At 40.4% G+C, this 17675-nt stretch overlaps 1 protein-coding gene across 2 annotated transcripts in view; it reads left to right on the top strand.

Annotated features, from left to right (window-relative positions):
- Positions 1-9943: 9943 nt before the first annotated feature.
- Positions 9944-17675, top strand: part of JADE3 (jade family PHD finger 3) — a 208109-nt gene continuing 200377 nt past the window's right edge. For both annotated transcript variants that reach the window (XM_043997752.1, XM_043997751.1), the window contains exon 1: positions 9944-10088. The gene's annotated coding sequence lies outside the window, so the exon portion shown is untranslated. The remainder of the gene's footprint in view (positions 10089-17675) is intronic.

Genomic DNA, 17675 nt, shown 5'->3' with positions numbered 1-17675 from the left:
TTTACAATTATATGTAAAGAAAATTTTCAACATTCAGGTTCTGATTTTGAAATGTTCCAATTTTTTCTCCCTTCCTACCTTCCCCAAGATGGCAAACAATGTGATATAGGTTATGTATGTTCAATCATGTAAAACATATTTCCACATTAGTCATGTCATAAAAGAAGAAACAGAACAAAAGGAGAAAAAATGAAAAAACAAAAAGAAGTGAAAATAGTATGCTTTGATCTTCATTCAGACTCCATTATTACTTTCTCTGTATGTGGAGAGCATTTTCCAAGATGAGACTTTCAGAATTGTCTTGGATCACTGTATTGATGAGAAGAGCAAAGTCTTTCATGATTGATCATTGCATTGCAGTCTTACTGTTACACTGTGTACAATGTTCTGGTTCTGCTCACTTCACTCAGCATTACTACATGTAAGCCTTTTCAGGTTTTTTTGAAATCTGCTCATCATTTCTTATAACACAATAGTATTCCATTACATTCATATACCACAACTTGTTCAGTCATTCCCCAATTGATGGACATTCCCTCAATTTACAATTCTTTTGCCACCACAAAAAAGAGCTGCTATAAATATTTTTGTACATGTGGGTCCTTTTCCCTTTTTTATGATCTTTTTGGGATACAGACCTAATAGTAGTATTGCTAGACCAAAGGGTTTGCAGAGTTTGATTGCCTTTTGGGCATAGTTACAAATTGCTCTCCAGAATGGTTGGATCAGTTCATAACTTCACCAAAAATGCATTAGGGTCCCAATTTTCCCACATCTTCTTTAAAATTTATCATTTCCTTATTCTGGTTAAGCCAATTTCTCCCCCCCACCCCCAATCTTAATAGTATTTTATTTTTTCCGGTTACATGTAAAGATAGTCTTCAACATTCATTTTTATAAAATGTTAAGTTCCAAATTTTTATACCTTCCTTCCTTCCCTCCCTCCCTCCCTTCCCAAGATGACGAGCAATCTGATATAGGTTATATATGTATAATCACATTAAACATATTTCCACATTAGTCATATTGTGAAAGAATCAGAACAAAAGGGAAAAACCTCAAAAAAGAAAACAACAACAAAAGTTAAAATAGTATGATTAAATCTGCATTCTGATTTCACAGTTTTTTTTCTGGATGTGGAGAGCATTTTCTATCATAAGTCCTTTGGAATTGTGGATAAGACAATTTCTAAGATCCCTCTCAGCTGGAATATTCTATAAGATGTGAACTCCACCTTTTAATCACTTCGAATTTCTTTCTCTTTTTTTACCTCAAGATACACTTGCAAAGTTGTGCGCAAGAACTGGAGATCTATCAACTGTGCCACTTGGATACATACTATCAACAGATTGTTTAAAAATGAGGTATAACTACAAAATAATATGATTTAGATGAACAACCTTAAAGTCTGAAGGAGTCTAGAGGTAATCTCGTGCAACCTTCTGTCTACCCAAAGCTTGAACCCCAACTATAGCATTATTGACTACTGGTGATCCTCTCCTTGAATACTGTACCTCTGGTGGTGAAGTCCTCATTACAGGAGGAAGATACAACCTGTTTTACTTTTGAACCTTTTTAATCACTACAGCTATTCTTCCAATGAGCCCAACCTCCCTCTAAATAATTTCCATCCTAGTTCTACTTGCTTATGTTACACAAGTGAAATAGAATCATTTTTTTCTCCACATGACAACCATTTACATATCCTATTTCCCCTTCAAAGTAAAAATCCTAAATTTCTTCATTCAATTCTCAAATGACATTGTTTTCAGATCTGGAGTATGATAATAAATTTTTAACAGCTGGATGGGGGAGAACAGACAGAAGACACACTTTTAATCTTCATTATTGACATTTTCTCCATCACTTTTTTCTTTTTAATAAAAGTATTTTATTATTTTCCAGTTACACGTAAGGTTCGTTTTCAACATTTGTTTTCATAGGATTTATAATTGCAAAATTTTCTCCCACCCTCTCTTCCCTCTCTCCTCCCCAAGATGAAAAGCAATCTGATATAGGTTACATATGGACATTAAACATATTTCTGCATTAGTCACATTGTGAAAGAAGAATCAGAGCACAAAGGGAAAAACTCAAAAAAGAAGGGGAAAAACAGCTCAAAAGTAGAAACAGTATGGTTCAATCTGCATTCAGAATCCACAGTTCTTTTTTTCTGGATGTGGAGAACATTTTCTATCATGAATTTTTTGAAATTGTTATTATTGAATATTTCCATATAGTTATATCTTGCCTCCCCAACCAAATTGTAAGGCAATGTAAAAACAAATGAAATCAATAAAATTTATTTTTAAAACAAGAAGAATTGGAGGTGTTCAGCCTGAAGAAGAGGAAGCTTAGAAGAAAATGACTAATGTCTTCACACATTTGAAGGGTTGTCAAAAAAAAGAGGAATTGGAGTTTTTCTCTTTGCTCCAAGAAGGCAGAATCAGATCATTGAGAAGACACTGCAAAGTGGCTGTTTGTTTTTTGTCCTTGAAGAGGACCACAACATTCAGAGGTGATGTCATGACTTGCAGTAAATTGGATTTAAGTGAGGGAGGTCTGTGCAAGGTCACCAACTTTACTCTCTCCTCTAGAGCCATCTGGGTCCAGTGGCAAGATATATGTCAGGAAGACTGGAGATGGCTCCAGATGCTTAGGACAGTCGGGGTTAAATGGGACTTGCCCAGGTTCACAAAGCTAGTAATTGTCAGGTGAGATTTGAACTCAAATCATCCCAACTTCAGGCCCAATGCTCTACCCACTACGCCACCTAGCTGCCCTAACTGCAAAATGGCAGACTGAGGCTTAAGGAAGGGAAAATGTCCTAACAATTATTGCACTATCCAAAAGTGGGAACAGGCCGCCTTCCTATATTCTTTAATACTTACAAGAGCTTGAGAGGTGGCTAGGTGGCACAGTGGATAAAGCACCAGCCATGGAATCAGGAGGACCTGAGTTCAAATCCGGCCTCAGGCACTTGACACTTACTAACTATGTGACCCTGGGCAAGTCATGGAGGAGGAGGAGGAAAGAAAGAGAGAGAGAGAAAACAGGGGGATATAGATTGGACCTGTGATGTCATCAGTAGAGCAAACTCCCATCTACAGATGCAGGTTAGCACCTTCTCTGCTACTTCCAGTTGTAAGGGAAATGCCTAGAGCTCTGAGTCCAGGGTCATACAACCAAGTGTCAGAGAAGAAACTTGAATTCTGGTCTTTAATGGCTTTGAGGCTAGATTTAACTAATATGACATGCTGGTTCTCATTAAGGAGTACATTAATAACTGACATTTATATAACACTTTAAAGTTTACAAAATATTGTCATTTGAGCTTCAGAACACCTCTCTGAGGCAAAAACTACAGACAGTATTATCCCCATTTAAAAATGATGAAACTGAGACCCAGAAAAATTAAATTACTTGCCCATGGTCACATAGCTAGTAAGTGTCAGAGATGTAGTCTGAACCCAGGTCTTCCTGAATCCAAATCAAGCACTTTATCTTCCCTGTAACATTTATAGACTGGCATACAAATTGACTTGGGCACTAGGTGGCGCAGTGGATAAAGAGTAGGGGCTGGAGTCAAGAAGACTCATCTTCCTGTGTTCAAATTCAGCCTCAGACACATAATAGCTGTTTCACGGTGGGCAAGTCACTTCAGCCTGTTTGCCTTAGTTCGTTATCTGCAAAGTGAGCTGGAGGAGAAAATGACAAACCACTCCAGTAACTCTGTCAAGAAAACCCCAAATGGGGTCATGAAGAGTTGGCCTTGATTGGAAAATGAATAAAGGCAAACTCACTACCTATATGACTTTGAGTGTACAAACATGCTACAAAATGGTTCTATTGAACGTACTAATTTCATCAAAACTCTAAATGTTGCCCTTAACTCACCAGGTGCCAATATACTCTAGAAGCAAGAATCAATTGAGGAATGCCTCCTAGAAGAGATCATTACTGAGCTGTTTTGAAAGTAGGCAGGTAGGACCAAATTCTTTCCACTATAACTAAAGAGGTGTGTATTATTACTCTGTCCTGGCAAATATTTTCTAAGATGCAGGACTGATGTATGGAGTTTATTAGAGCAATGGAGAAGAGTCAGATTCTCCCTCTTCCCCCAAGGGATTCAGTACATACACTGTTGCATAGAGTCCTGTTGTGCCAATTCTTACAGCTAGAGCAGTGTAGTTGATAGCATGATGGACTTGGAGTCTAGAAGACCCAGATTCAAATTCAGCCTTGGTTACTTACTATCTATGTGACCTTGGCAAGTCATTTAACATCTCTAAGCTTCAGTTTCTTCATCTGTAAAATGAGCAGAAGAGTTCCTCACTGGGTGTGTTGTTCAGTCATTTGTCAGTCATGTCCATCTCTTAGTTACCCCATTTGGGGGTTTTCTTGGCAAAGATACTATAGTGGTTTGCCATTTTCTTCTCCATTTCATTTTATAAATAAACGGAGACAAACAGGGTTAAATAATAACTTGATCAGGGTCACATAGCTACTGAGAGCTGGAGGAAAATTTGAATTCAGGTCTTCCTGAGTCCAGGTCTGGTGCTCTATCCACTGGACCACCTAGCTGCCACTGTTAATGAGTGTAATGAGAGACAAATGAGATTATATATCTATATGAAATTATATTATTTTAAATAATAACATATAGAGTCCTTTAAGGTTTGTAAAGCACCACACACATATACATACACATTAATTACATGGATATAGCTTTACATATATATATATATATATATATATATCATCCATCCATCCACTCACCCACCCACCCACCTACATTTACAAACTTTAAAGGGTTTTATAAATGTTAGCTGCTACTACTAGTAGTATTGTACAAATGAAGAAGAGTAGAAATTAATGCAAAAAAAAAATCATTTGGTAGTAACTTAAATAATTCTTACTGCTAGGGTGAGCAAATCTCTCTCGAAACTGACAGAGTATTTATTCTCCAATACCACAGTCTTTGGTAAATTTCTGGATAAGACATTTCTTAACTTCTCCTATATTCTCCAATTTGATGTGTGGTGTTTTTTTCTTTCCACTACTAACAGTGAAAACAGCTCAGCAAGGAAAATAAACCACACAAAAGATTCCAAGAAGAGTTAGATGATCAATATTACTCATCCATAGCAACAACATCTGGCACAGGACTGATCTAGGAATGTTATCAGCCTTCTGTCAGCAATGCTTTGTTTTCTTCATGTGACTGGGTAATAAAGGTAAAATGAAGCTTCTTCCAGCCCTAGTGACTCTAGAATTGACAATGAGTCTAATTACATGTATAGGTTGATGAATGATTGTTTGCATGTGTGCTTTTACCATTTTTTGTATACCCAGCACTTAGCACAGTGCCCAGTGCATAGTAGGTGCTTAATAAATATTTATTGATTGATAATGACACAGTATGTTCATTTCACTTGTATTCCAACATCAGGACACTTTAGTTTGATAGGTATGAACATTCTCGTAGCATAAAAGAAGAACATCAAGAATATTTACATGTGTATAACTGTGCCTGAATATGCACTGTGGAAGATGAGATCTTGGCAAGGGAAATGGATGACCAGCTTTTTATGGGAAGTAAACACTTTAACAGTGAGGCTTAATGAAAAATGGTAGCAGTACTTGGACTGGCGATAGTCCAGGGATCAAATTCTGCCACTGCCACTTAAGCTCTTAAGAGCTGTGAAGCAGTGGGCAAATTATCTATCTTTTCTGTCACTCAGTTTTCTTACCCGTAAAATGGGGATAATAATACTGCTTACACCAAAGGATTATTGTGAAGACTACTTGTGATGATATATGTAAAATACTTTATAATCCTTATATCAGTTACTAATTCTTATTTTCTTGTTATTAAATGTAACACAGAGACATCTGTAGATATCCACTGTTATTCTTACCTGCCACCCTTCAGTCAGGAATTTCTTTTTTAAAAACCTCAAAACCAATTAAGTGAGCTATCTTCATTTCTACTCTTTAGATGGAGGCAGCAGGACCCTTCAAACCATTGAAATCCCCAAAATAAATATAGACTATAAACATATTGCCAAATGAAATCCTAAAATTAAGCATGCTGATTAAGCTGTCTCCAAAACTCATGTGGATTTTATAATTGATATTTTAAAGTGATATACCAAGAAAAGGATAAAATAGAACAACCACAAGTACATTCATTCAACAGACATTGCCTACATTGTACTAAGTACCATATATATATATATACATATATGCACATATGCATACATATATAAACACTTTTATGTTTAACACTAATACCAAAAGCCATTTGAATGTTATTTTAACTCACCTTATGCCTTTATAAAGAATGAGACTTTCTTACATCTGTGATCATTTGACCCGTTTTCTCAACTATGGGTCATTGATATATGCATATGCTAACTTTTAAAATTAAAAAATCAAAGTTGATTTCAGAGTTCTCTTTGAGAATATTTTTGTGGTTATTATTAGAATAGTGAATGATATAATCATGGTGGTAAAATTCTGGGCATACATGTTTGTTTTAGTGCAACTTGAGACCTAAACATTAACTTCTGATACAAGGAAAAAATGCAAAATACTATAAATATCTATTTACTATCATAGTTGCTAATACAGGTGCACAGGTTGTTTTCATTGGTAACTATTCAGAGAGCAGACAGGAGGAAAAGATGAGATACTGTTGACCTGTGTCATAACAAACTTTACCAGTTACCTTCTGTGTTCATTTGATGTGTTTGTGGTTGAGAAAGGAGGGAATTCCGAGGAAAAAGAAAAATTGAACATTTGGGCCCATGTTAGAACCACTGTGGAGAAGAAAAAGCACTGGATTTGGATAGATGATCTGGGTTCAAATCCTAGCATTGCTACTGTGTTGTTCAGTTGTCTGACACTTCATGATCCCATCTGGGGTTTTCTTGGCAAAGATACTGAAGTGGTTTGCCATTTCCTTCTCCAGCTCATTTTATACGTGAGGAAACTGAGGAAATAGGATTAAGTGACTTGCCCCAGGGTCGCACAGCTAGTGTGTGAGACTGGATTTGGACTCAGATCCTCCTGACTCCAGGTCTCTCCCTCTATCCACTGGACCTCATAGCTGCCCAAATCAGCTGCTACTTTACTAGCTGTGTAAACTGAGTAAAGTCATTTAACTCCTCTGGGCTTCAGTTCCCTTTATCTTCAAAACAATGAAGGTTTTAGTATGTCATCTTTAAGGTCTCTTCCAGCTCTAATTCCTACATTGTACTAACAGAGGACATGAAGTTAAAAACCTTGTCAATAATCCATCTTGGGTTCACTGTGCTACCTACTTCATAGACAAACATATGAGAATGATGGACTCTGCAAATTGGAAGGGACCGAAGAGATCATCCAAGGCAATGTGTACCTGAACAAGAATTCCCTTTACAAAATCCCAGCCATGTGGCCATCCAGTCTTTTGCCAAAAGATCTCTACTGAGGGGAAACCACTGTCTTCTGAGGCAGCACATTCCATTCTTGCATAGCTTTAATTGCCAGGAAGTTTTTCCTTAAATCACGCCTAAATTCACCTCTGCAATTTCCAATCACAGTATTCCCAGCTTTATTTATATAGGTTCTTCTCTTAATGTAGTCCAAGATTACTTTAGCTTTTTGGCTGATATTACAAGGGTCATGCAAAGATCTGTATGAAAATGATGTGGAGTGAGGAAAACAAAACTGACACAATTAAACACATTTAAATTTAAAAGCCTCTGGCCAAATACAGTAGTATTATGTATTATCAGTCACCATCCCTCTTTCATGTTTTGCTATATGATTGTTTTGAGGAGAAATGTATGTAGTTTGTCTGATGTGTCACATCAAAGTTTAGTTATATATATATATATATATAAACTATATATTTTAACACACGCAAATATATATATGTTAAAATCAAGGGCCATATTGGTATATTTGTTCATAGTGTCTATTAATCGTTAAAGGAGCTTAGGCAGAGGTTTACTAGTCCCTTTCATGGACTACATTTTAGTCATTCCCTGATTTTCCCCCCTAATTTTTCCCATCTCTTTGCTTTTCTACCAGTTGTCCTCCTGGAATCATCTCACCTCAACAACTCGGGCTGCCAGAATCTTTTCCTTTCTGAAAGGCACACCTCAGGCGCCACTGCTCTCATGAAGTCTTTCTTGATCTCGACAGTTCAAACACAAAGTGTTACAGAAAACATGAGAAAATCAATTTAGAGTTGGTTAGAAAGAAACTTAGGCAAATGCCATCATTTTACAGGTGAGAAAGGCTAAATGACTTCCCCAAGGTCACATAAGTGACAGGTATGTCAAGAGCTGAGATGTGAATCCGGTTACTCTGCCTCCACGTTTTGTGCTCTTTCCTTTATGCCAGGCTAGGTTCTTAAAAAGGGTAAAGAGAAGTTAGATTTTTTTCAATTCCCAATTTCAACTTCTTGATTCTCAAGTGAAACAATATGTTGGCTACTGACTTTCTTCTCTTTTTGGACCTTATTCATGTCTGTTTCATGAAGGGATCTTCTTAAGAAAACTGACAAAAATTCATGACCTGAGTACTTTAGGTTAATACTTTCCATCTGTAGGGAATATACTTCTAACCATTTAACGTAGAGAATTTGCATTTTGATTTTTAATGGACCAAGAGGGTCTATTATATTTAATTATACCAGTGAAAAGTACTACACGAGTTAATTATGATCTTAAAGGACTTATTTCTAAGAAGATAGATCTGGCGTTCCATCACTTAAACGCTGTTATATGTCACTGGGACTCAGGTTCTAATAAATGTATTCCGTTAAGAGCCACTTTGGCTCTATTTGTTATTACATCCAATTAAAGCAGTGACCACCTAGCTCATCAGTGATTAAAAGGGATGATGTGTCTGAGACAGAAGCCTCATTAACGAAAACCCAGCTTTCCGGATTAGGTAACAAAACAGGTGGTTCCCCCCTCCCTCCTTTTTCCTATTCCATCTGTTCTCTGGTACCAGCCCTCCCCTCCTTAACCCGCCCCCCTTTCAAACAAAGAAGATATAGCCTGAGCCTAGGAGGAGGGTGCAGGATCCGAGAAATGACCTACCTGGAAGGGAGCAGAGCGGGGCGTCTGCAAGTGTAGACCCCCTCCTCGGGAGGGTGGGGGAGGCGCGGAGGCGGAGAGGTGCCAGTGTCAAAACTGGAAGGTGAAGGCGGCGGCGGCAGCGGCTGTGGCACGGTCTGGTACGGCCGAGTGGGTGCGCGGAAAAGTTCAGGATGCCTTGCGTGTGAGTGGCGGCGCCCGAGGAGGAGGTACTTACTTCGCCGCTTGGCATGTATGTCTGCATGTGGGAAGGAGAGAAGCGGACGGGAGGCAGGGGGAGGCAGGGGGAGGCAGGGGGAGGCAGGGGGAGGCTGGGGGGTGGCGACTCCGGGGCAGCCGCAGCGGCAGGTAGAGGACGGAGTAGGGGGAGGCGGCAAAAGAGGGCTCCCCACGCCTTAGCCGGAGCTCTTCCTTTCGGAGCAGCTGGCAGGAAGAGAGGGGAGCTCCGCGGCCGAAGCCAGTCAATGAGGGAGAGTGTTGCTGGCAGGGAGGGAAAGGGAAGAGGCGGAGCGTGGGAGCCAGCGGTGTCAATAATACAATAGGGCTCTTGTGTGTCTGCCGCCGCCGCCGCCGCCGCCTCCTCCTCCTCCTCCTGCTAGCCCGGGAGAGGAGGAGAGGGAACGAGAGCCCACGGGCTGCGGGGAGGGAGCGAGGGGGGGAAGAAGGGAAAGAAAAGGGGGCGGGGGGCGCCTGGGGAGGAGACTCCGCTGCCTGCCGCTGGCATGAGGAGTGGAGCAGCACCCGCCGAATAGGCAGGCAGACGCGGGCGGTCGGGAGAAGGGAGGAGGTGGAGGAAAAGGGGAGGGGTGGCGGGAAGGGAGGGGAGTGGGGGGGGTAGAGAAGAAAGCGAGCAAGCCCGGGCAGGCGGGGAGCGAAGGAGGGAAGGAAGCGAGCGCTGGGGCAGGAATGAGCCCGAGGAGAAAGCCCTGATTCCTCACCGGACTTACTGCACAGCCCACGGCCAGACGGAAGCCCAAATAAAGCCAGAAGGTAAGGGGCCGCGGGGGTGGGCGCAGGGGCTGGAAAGGGGACTGGGGGAGGGGGTTCGTCAACCGGCCGCCCCTTGCCCTTGTCGGCCTCCTCCTTGGCTGGGGCCTGGCGGGTGGAGAGGAATCGGGAAGGGAAGGAAGGAAGAAGGGGGTTGGGGGTGACTGGTGCTCCTGCGGCCGCTGCCTAATGGAGACGGTGCCCGTGCAGCGCCGGGAGCGGCTCCGGCCTCGCGCTCGCTTTGCACGTTTGGGCTCCTCTGGCAGCTCCCGACTGACCGCGATGCCCGGACTGTCGGTCGGCCCGCCCTCTTTTGCTCTGGTGCTCTGCCCTGCACTGACCCCGCTGCCCGCCCGTGTGTCAGCTCCGCGCCCCGGGCTCCAGACAAGCCTCCTTGCAAGCCCCCATCGCCCCAGTTCTGGAGGGCGCACGAGATAGAGACCCACTCTGTGTGTGTGTTTATGCGCGTGTGTGTGCGCGTGTGCGTGCACGCTGGTGCTCTCATGTGGGTCTCAGTCCTTGCACCAGGCTGGAATTTAGCGCCGGAGCCACTGCGGCTGCTTGGCTTATGCAGGGGGAGGCGGGGGAAGAGGAAGAACTGGGCCGGTCGCCGCCGCCGCCCCCCACCCCCACCCCCACTCCCACCGTCTCTCCTGTGTCATCTTAAGTATCAGGGCCCTCACTCACCTCCTCCTCCTCCTCTTCTCTGTTTGCTGCTGTCCTGCAGCTCTACCCTTTCCTCTTTCTCTATCTCCACCCCCTTCCCCTCGCGCCACTCACCCTGCTTGCTTGGGGCAGGCGGGCGGACTGGCTAGTTAGCTAGCGGGTTCGAACCGGGAGGGCGGCGGCCCAAATAGCAGCAGCAGCAATAGTAGCCTGGAGTTCGGGGAGGAGGACCTGCTTTTTGTAGAGTCGGGCCACGGGACAGGCGGGATGCTCTGGACTTTGGGAGACTATTGAGAAATGCCTAAGGCAGAAGAAAAGGGGAGGGGCTGGAGGGAAGAGAAAGGGATTTAGAGGGGGCACAGTAGGGGAGTCTAAGGTTAGAGGGGACGGCTGTGGGGGGAAAAGCACATACTTAGGAGCCACTTGCGCTGTTAGCTCTCGCGGTGGGAGAGTGTTAATTTGTGCCCTTGAGTGCACCAGCTGTGAGGTCTCCTAGTGCCAACAAAGAAGTAGCAAGAGGCAGCCCAGTAACCTGCAGGACTTTTAACTTTCCCTCCTCTCGGTTGGTCACTGTTGTTCTTGAATTAGTGTGGTTGGCCTGCTGTTTCCAGGAGTGCTGGTACTTGGGGGATGTGGAAGTCGGGTGTGATTTCCTGGTTTGTAAAGACATTCTCCAACCCTCCAGGACACTGGAAACTTTTTTTTTCCTTCTCGAACATGCATGCTCGACTCTTCTGGCAGTAGTTTTTATTTCTTTCCTGCAGGAATGTGGGGCGGTCTATTTAAAAATAATCCTGTCACCACCACCCTTTTTGAAGCCAGATGTGACAGTAGATGAAGTGTGCTTTAAAATGGTACAGGACAAACTTAAAAAAAAAAAAGGTACAGGACAGCTTATTAAACTTCAGTATATCTTAACATTTTAGGAAGGGAGGGTGGTGGATGGCACTCAGTCGATCAGTGTTACTTCATTTCAATTAAATAAACAGAGAGCTTATTAAGTTTTGCACTAGGGTGGGTGTGATGAGAAATATGAAGATGAATAAAACACTGCCCCTGCCCTCCATAAGTTTAAAATCTTTTAGATCAAATGAGACAGAAATGAAGATGAAATAAAACATGGGTATAGATAAAGACAGTGCTAAAGGGCAGGAAGTACAAAGGGTTTTAAGAAGTCAAGGGAGGGAGGACTTGCTCTCGATTTGGTAGTAAAGGGAAGGGATCAAGGAAAGTTATATGGAAAATGATGGAGCTAATTAGGCCACGATGTACAATCATTAAAAAAAAATTGTAATGTCTTTTGGTGGGGGAAAGGGAAAGAGCATTTCCTTACGTCTTGGCAGGGTAGGGAAAGAAAAAAACCACGCATGTTAAATAATTATTACTTTTTAAAAGGTAGAGTTATTGTATATTCCCTATAAAAATATTTAGCTGATTTGTGGCATACTACCAAAGGTTGTAGGAAACTTGTTGGGTTACTTCGGACACTTTCCCCCTTGATTGGGCTATAAGGAAATTCTCTGGTCTAGGTGTGTGGAAGCTTTCTTCTACACACTTAGTTCTCCAGTACAGGATGAAACACTTCTTGACTTGCCAGAACCTCTCAGCTTCCAAATCCCATGCTATATGGTTTTATAGGAAATCAAAAGAGATGTGATTATTCAACCATTTAACTCCTCAGCAGGGTTGTACTGCCGAGTGGTAAACATTACAGAAAGAAGCCTTGGAGGTAGAAGACCCATCTGTCTTTCCAGGAATACAGAAATTGTCATCTCTTCAAGGAACCCTGCCTAAAGCTGCCCTGTAAATCAACCCTTTATTTCCTGCAGCCTGTCAAAGGAATGAAAAATAATTTAAGTAAGAATTAACATGGACAAGAGTCTTGTTAGTTTAGACTAAAATAGTGCATTTCCCCCCATTGTCATTGATTTTTTAAATTTATTTATTTTTTTTTTTTAGTGAGGCAATTGGGGTCAAGTGACTTGCCTAAGGTCACACAGCTAGTAAGTGTTAAGTGTCTGAGGTCGGATTTGAACTCAGGTACTCCTGACTCCAGGGCCGGTGCTCTATCCACTGCGCCACCTAGCTGCCCCCATTGTCATTGATTTTGATTTAAAAAATGATCTTTCTCTCCAGATGACATCTCTGAAGTTATTTTATGGCAATATAGAAGTGGGGAGGGAAGCTGTTAATAGAAGGGAAGAAGTAAAAGTCATGCTGCTTTATTATTTCCTTTAATACTTAATAAACTCCATAACTATAGCAATAGGAATTGTGATCATTGTATATTTTTAAAAGTACAGTTCTTCTGAAATTAGAATGACTTATAAAACCATATAAATATCATCTGAATATCATAAGTAGAAATACAGAATGACTTTTATGGAGAATTTCAAGATTTACAGGGTCTACTTTCAACACAACCAGAGTGAAATAGGTCAAGCACATATTATTACCCTTATTTTATAGATGAGGGACTGAGGTTGAGAGGTCCAGTACTTGTCCAAGATCATATGGTTAATAAATGGCAGAAGGCAATACTTGAACCCTGGGCTCTTTGGCTCCAAAACCAGTGTACTTTCTGCTTTGTTATATCATATTACCTCCAGAAGATGATTTTGTTATGAACACAGAGCCTTATTATAATCTGAGACAATAATTCCTTTTTATCCTAGGAATCTTCTTAAATATGTTTTATTAGTTTATGGGGTTTTATGGGGGTGGGGTAGAGGAGATTCCTTTCCAGTTTTGACAGGTGAAGGTCCCATCATATTCCCCCCCAAAAAAATTTTAAACTTTTAAAAAAATCAGTTTTTCATTGAACTGAACTCATGCCATGTTTTTACCTTCTTACCTTCAGTACTTGTCTCCTCAATTTTGTTTCCCCATTGAAGAGCTTCTAATCTTATATAGTCCCCTTAAAGCATGTATGTGTGTATATGTATACACACACATATTGTTTATTATTGGCTGATCCATAACTGGTTAATCCACAGTTAAACATTCATGCTATTTGCTTTTCCTTGTTCTTCCTGGTTTGTAATTTATTGGCAAAAATCTTATAAATTACTTCTGACTTTTGGATCCCTATACAATTGATCATGTGTAGATGAATTGATGCCTATTCCTTTTAACAGGTCATGTGTAACTGAGGGGAGCAGTTGGGTCCACCTTCAGACTTATAAAGGTGGAAGGATATGATGTGCTTTCATTGTGGTTGAAATAAGCCAATGGAAAGAGTAAGTTAAGATAAAGAATAATAGGTGTAGTATGGGCTCTACAAATGGAATATTTTGACTTCATGATCAGGTGCCCTTTACTCTCCCCATCACCTACAGTTTGGCTCAAGCATAGCCTAATCTAAATTTAGGGCCTCCTTGTTTAAAGAGTCTTGACTTTTGTCATCTCTCCTGCCTTCAGAGGGACATCCTTGATCACATGTAATGTTCAAGGAAGAAGAAAATTCAAATTTTTATCTCTTACTAAATAGTTGTGTGTTTGTGAGCAAATGCATTTGTATGGTTCTATGACATTGCTCCCCTTTTAGCCAATGTATTCCCTTTGACTTTGGGTATGGGCTAGAATTGAACTATTAAGATAGTGGTATATTTTAGAAGTAAGTAGAAAGTTAGTTGGTGAGAGATTAGAGGTAGAAATTGGTCTGATTTTTGGTGGCAAACATTGATTCCATACTTTATGAAACAAATGACCAAAATGAGATAATAGATTATAGGACAGTATTCAGGACTAAACACAGTACTGAAAAAGAGTGAGGTGTTTTCCATCAGACTGTACAAAAGAAATACTACATGTAGCCCAAGCCAGCAAATCACACAGATTTGAAAGCAGTTAAATTCTACTACTCAAATAGCATACTTCTTCAGTGAATGTGAAAGCATATCTATGGGACGACTGACAAGACTACCATGCTGGACACCAGAACAAATTTGGAGTGTGAAAAAAGATGTTAGGGTCTAAACATGAATGAAGTTTGGAGCTCCCACACGTGCCATATCAAGCTTCTTGAATAGTTTAATTAGCATTAGAGCAAGCCATGCTTAATCATACATAGGAAGACAAGATCACAAGCAAAAGAATGTAGTAGCCCTTCCTTCAGAGCTAACATGAATACCAAAAATTTTTTTATGGAAAAACTATATTCCTAGAAAGCAATAGGTTTTACTAAATTAAATAGAATAATGAATGGGGGGGGAAATAGAGTTCTGTTCATGGGAAGGCTAAACTTGTATGCTATGAAAAGAAAAAAACCACATGAATTAAAAAAACACACCACCTTGTCATAATTGTGGGAATCACTGATTCTTTTATACCTTATCCAAGAAACTTGACTTAGGGTATATTGCTTTTCCAGGCCCCCTATTTGCTTCCTTCCATTTTTCATTTCTCATTCTCACTCTGAGGTGACATGATAAATGACTGTGATCAGGAAGTATGTGATATAAAATCTCCACAGAGGGCTGTAAAGTAGCACCAAGGGTCCTGGGTAAAGTTAGACTGTGATGGGAGCCAAGGAAATGGATTTTATGTATGTTCTGAGCAGGCAGGTCCCTGTGAGGTTAGCTAGTTTGCCATGCACTGCAACATGTTTTGATGTTGTATGGTACAGGCAGTAAGTTGGATCATTAATATCAAGTACTCAAACTTTGCCAGTAAAAGTTTGAGCTGGGTATTTTTGTACAGTGGGTGGTGGCAAGATAACTGAGTGCTTCTGGAACGCTGCAGGGTGGAATATGCAGAAGAGAGCAGAAATGTTACTAGAATTGTAACATTATAGAACTGGGAGAAGCTGTGGGGATTATCAGTTCTAAACTCCTCATTTTATATCCCCATCCCCAAAGAAGTAAAGGGACATAGTGACATACTTCTTCTAAAAGAGTGTGACTTTACTTTTGGGAAATAGCTGTAGGGACTGTCAGTCCATTCTGTCAGTCAAATGAGCATTTACTAAGTTCTTACTATGGGCCAAGGACTGTATTAAACACTGGGAATACAAATAAGTTGAAAGAAAGACAGTCCCTGCCCTCAACAAGCTTGTATTCTAATGGGAGAAACAGATAAAGGGGAGCTGAAGAGAGGACAGGGTAGACAAATGTAATCCTGTAGGCATAACAGGAAGTTCTGAGTGCAGCCTGCAGAGGAATGGGACGTGGCTGGCCTGGGCACCCTACTTAAATGGACATTCTTGGAAGCCTGAACCAAAGAGAGGGAGTCATTCTTTTTGAGCAGGGGTTCTTAACTTTTATTGTTTCATGAACCTATTTGTCAGTCTGGGGATGCTGTTTCAGAATAATGTTTTTAAATGCCTAAAATAAAACACATAGAAACACAAAGGAAATCAATCATATGAAAAGCAGTTATCAAAGTATTAAAAAAGTCCACAGTCCCCAAATGAAGAGCCCCTTAATTTTTGTATATATATATACATGTATATATGATTTTCCCCTAAATATTAAAACAATATTTTAATATTTAATTTTTTTCAAATTTCTGTTCCTCCTTTCATCCCCTCCCTTCTCCCTAAGATAAGCAATGCAATATAGTTCATACATATGCAATCATATAAAACATTTTCACATTAGTCATTTTGTACAAGAACACTTGAATTAAAAAAAGAATGAAAGAAAAAAGTGAAAAATTGTATGCTTCAGACTGGATTCAGTCAATATTAGTTCTTTCTCTGGAGGCATGCTTCATCAAGAGTCCTTTGGGATTGTCTTGGATCGTTGTATTGCTGAGAATAGCTAAGTTATTCACAGTTCTTCATCTTACAATATTGTTGTTACTGTGTATAACAAAGAGCCAGCCTCTAATTCAGAGACACAAAGTTGTGAGTAGATTGGTGAGGCCAAGAGGCAGAAATAGTGGTGTCCTGGAAATTACTTGGTTCTGTAAACCTAGCCAAAAGGAAATTGTCTTTATGTTCATGGAGGGTGGAGAGAGTTAGCTGTGGTTGAGCTTTTCAGCCTGATAGACAACCAGATTGTCCCTATAATCATCTCTTAGTGGGCTTGGTTACATGTATATATAATTTCATAATATTCTTTTGTAAGTTTACATGTAAAAGACATTTTATGTAAATTGACATAATGTATGAAGTAGCTTTCATTTTGTTACAACGTTAGAACCAAATTGCTTTTCTATGCCCTCCCTCCCTTCAGTGACAGAATCCTAGTGGCCAGGAAGTTTTAAGGGAAGCTCCAGCTAGACTCTTTATCTTCTCCTTTCTTTAAAAAAAAAAATCCAGACGAGCACCTCATAAAACCTGAACAACTTAATAGGCCATTTCCCCTCTAGCGAGCTATCCTGGCAGAGACAAAATTTCCTGCCTCTTTCATTAACTTAGATGATAAGTTTGTGTAGCAATGACTAAAGCTAGCTCTGTTGGACATTTTGAAAATGTAGTTTAATTATATTATGACTTTTGATTTTTAGGCTATACAATAAAAGCAACTTGTTATCCTAACTGTTAAGCCCTAAGAGCCTGGGATTGGAAGAGAGTCGTGACTGGTAACCTAGGTTGTTTATCATGGTCAGAAATGGAAATGTCAAGTGTCAGACTTTGGTTAGAGTAAGTAATGATGGAGTTTCTTCATTTACTAAAAGGGTTTTGGTTCTGTCTTTAATGTTCATTAGAGAAAGGGAGGACTCATGCTTCTCATTTACTTAGGGTTGTTGTTGCCAATATAATGGTAGTTTTTCTCTTTGAAATTTTTTTTCTTGTTGGACAGAACAAAACTTGTTCTGTCCTCTGTAATTAATATGTATAACAATTATATTACTTTGATGGATATATAGAAAATCAGCAACAAAGCCCTTGGGCTACTTTTGGTAAGCATCTTTTAAAAAGATTCTGTTTAAAAATATTGTGTATTCATGAACTTAAATACCATGGATATTTTAGTT

Source organism: Dromiciops gliroides, chromosome 3 (genome assembly GCF_019393635.1).
Source record: "Dromiciops gliroides isolate mDroGli1 chromosome 3, mDroGli1.pri, whole genome shotgun sequence".
Lineage (NCBI taxonomy): Eukaryota > Metazoa > Chordata > Mammalia > Microbiotheria > Microbiotheriidae > Dromiciops > Dromiciops gliroides.
This window is presented reverse-complemented; position numbering and strand designations above follow the sequence as displayed.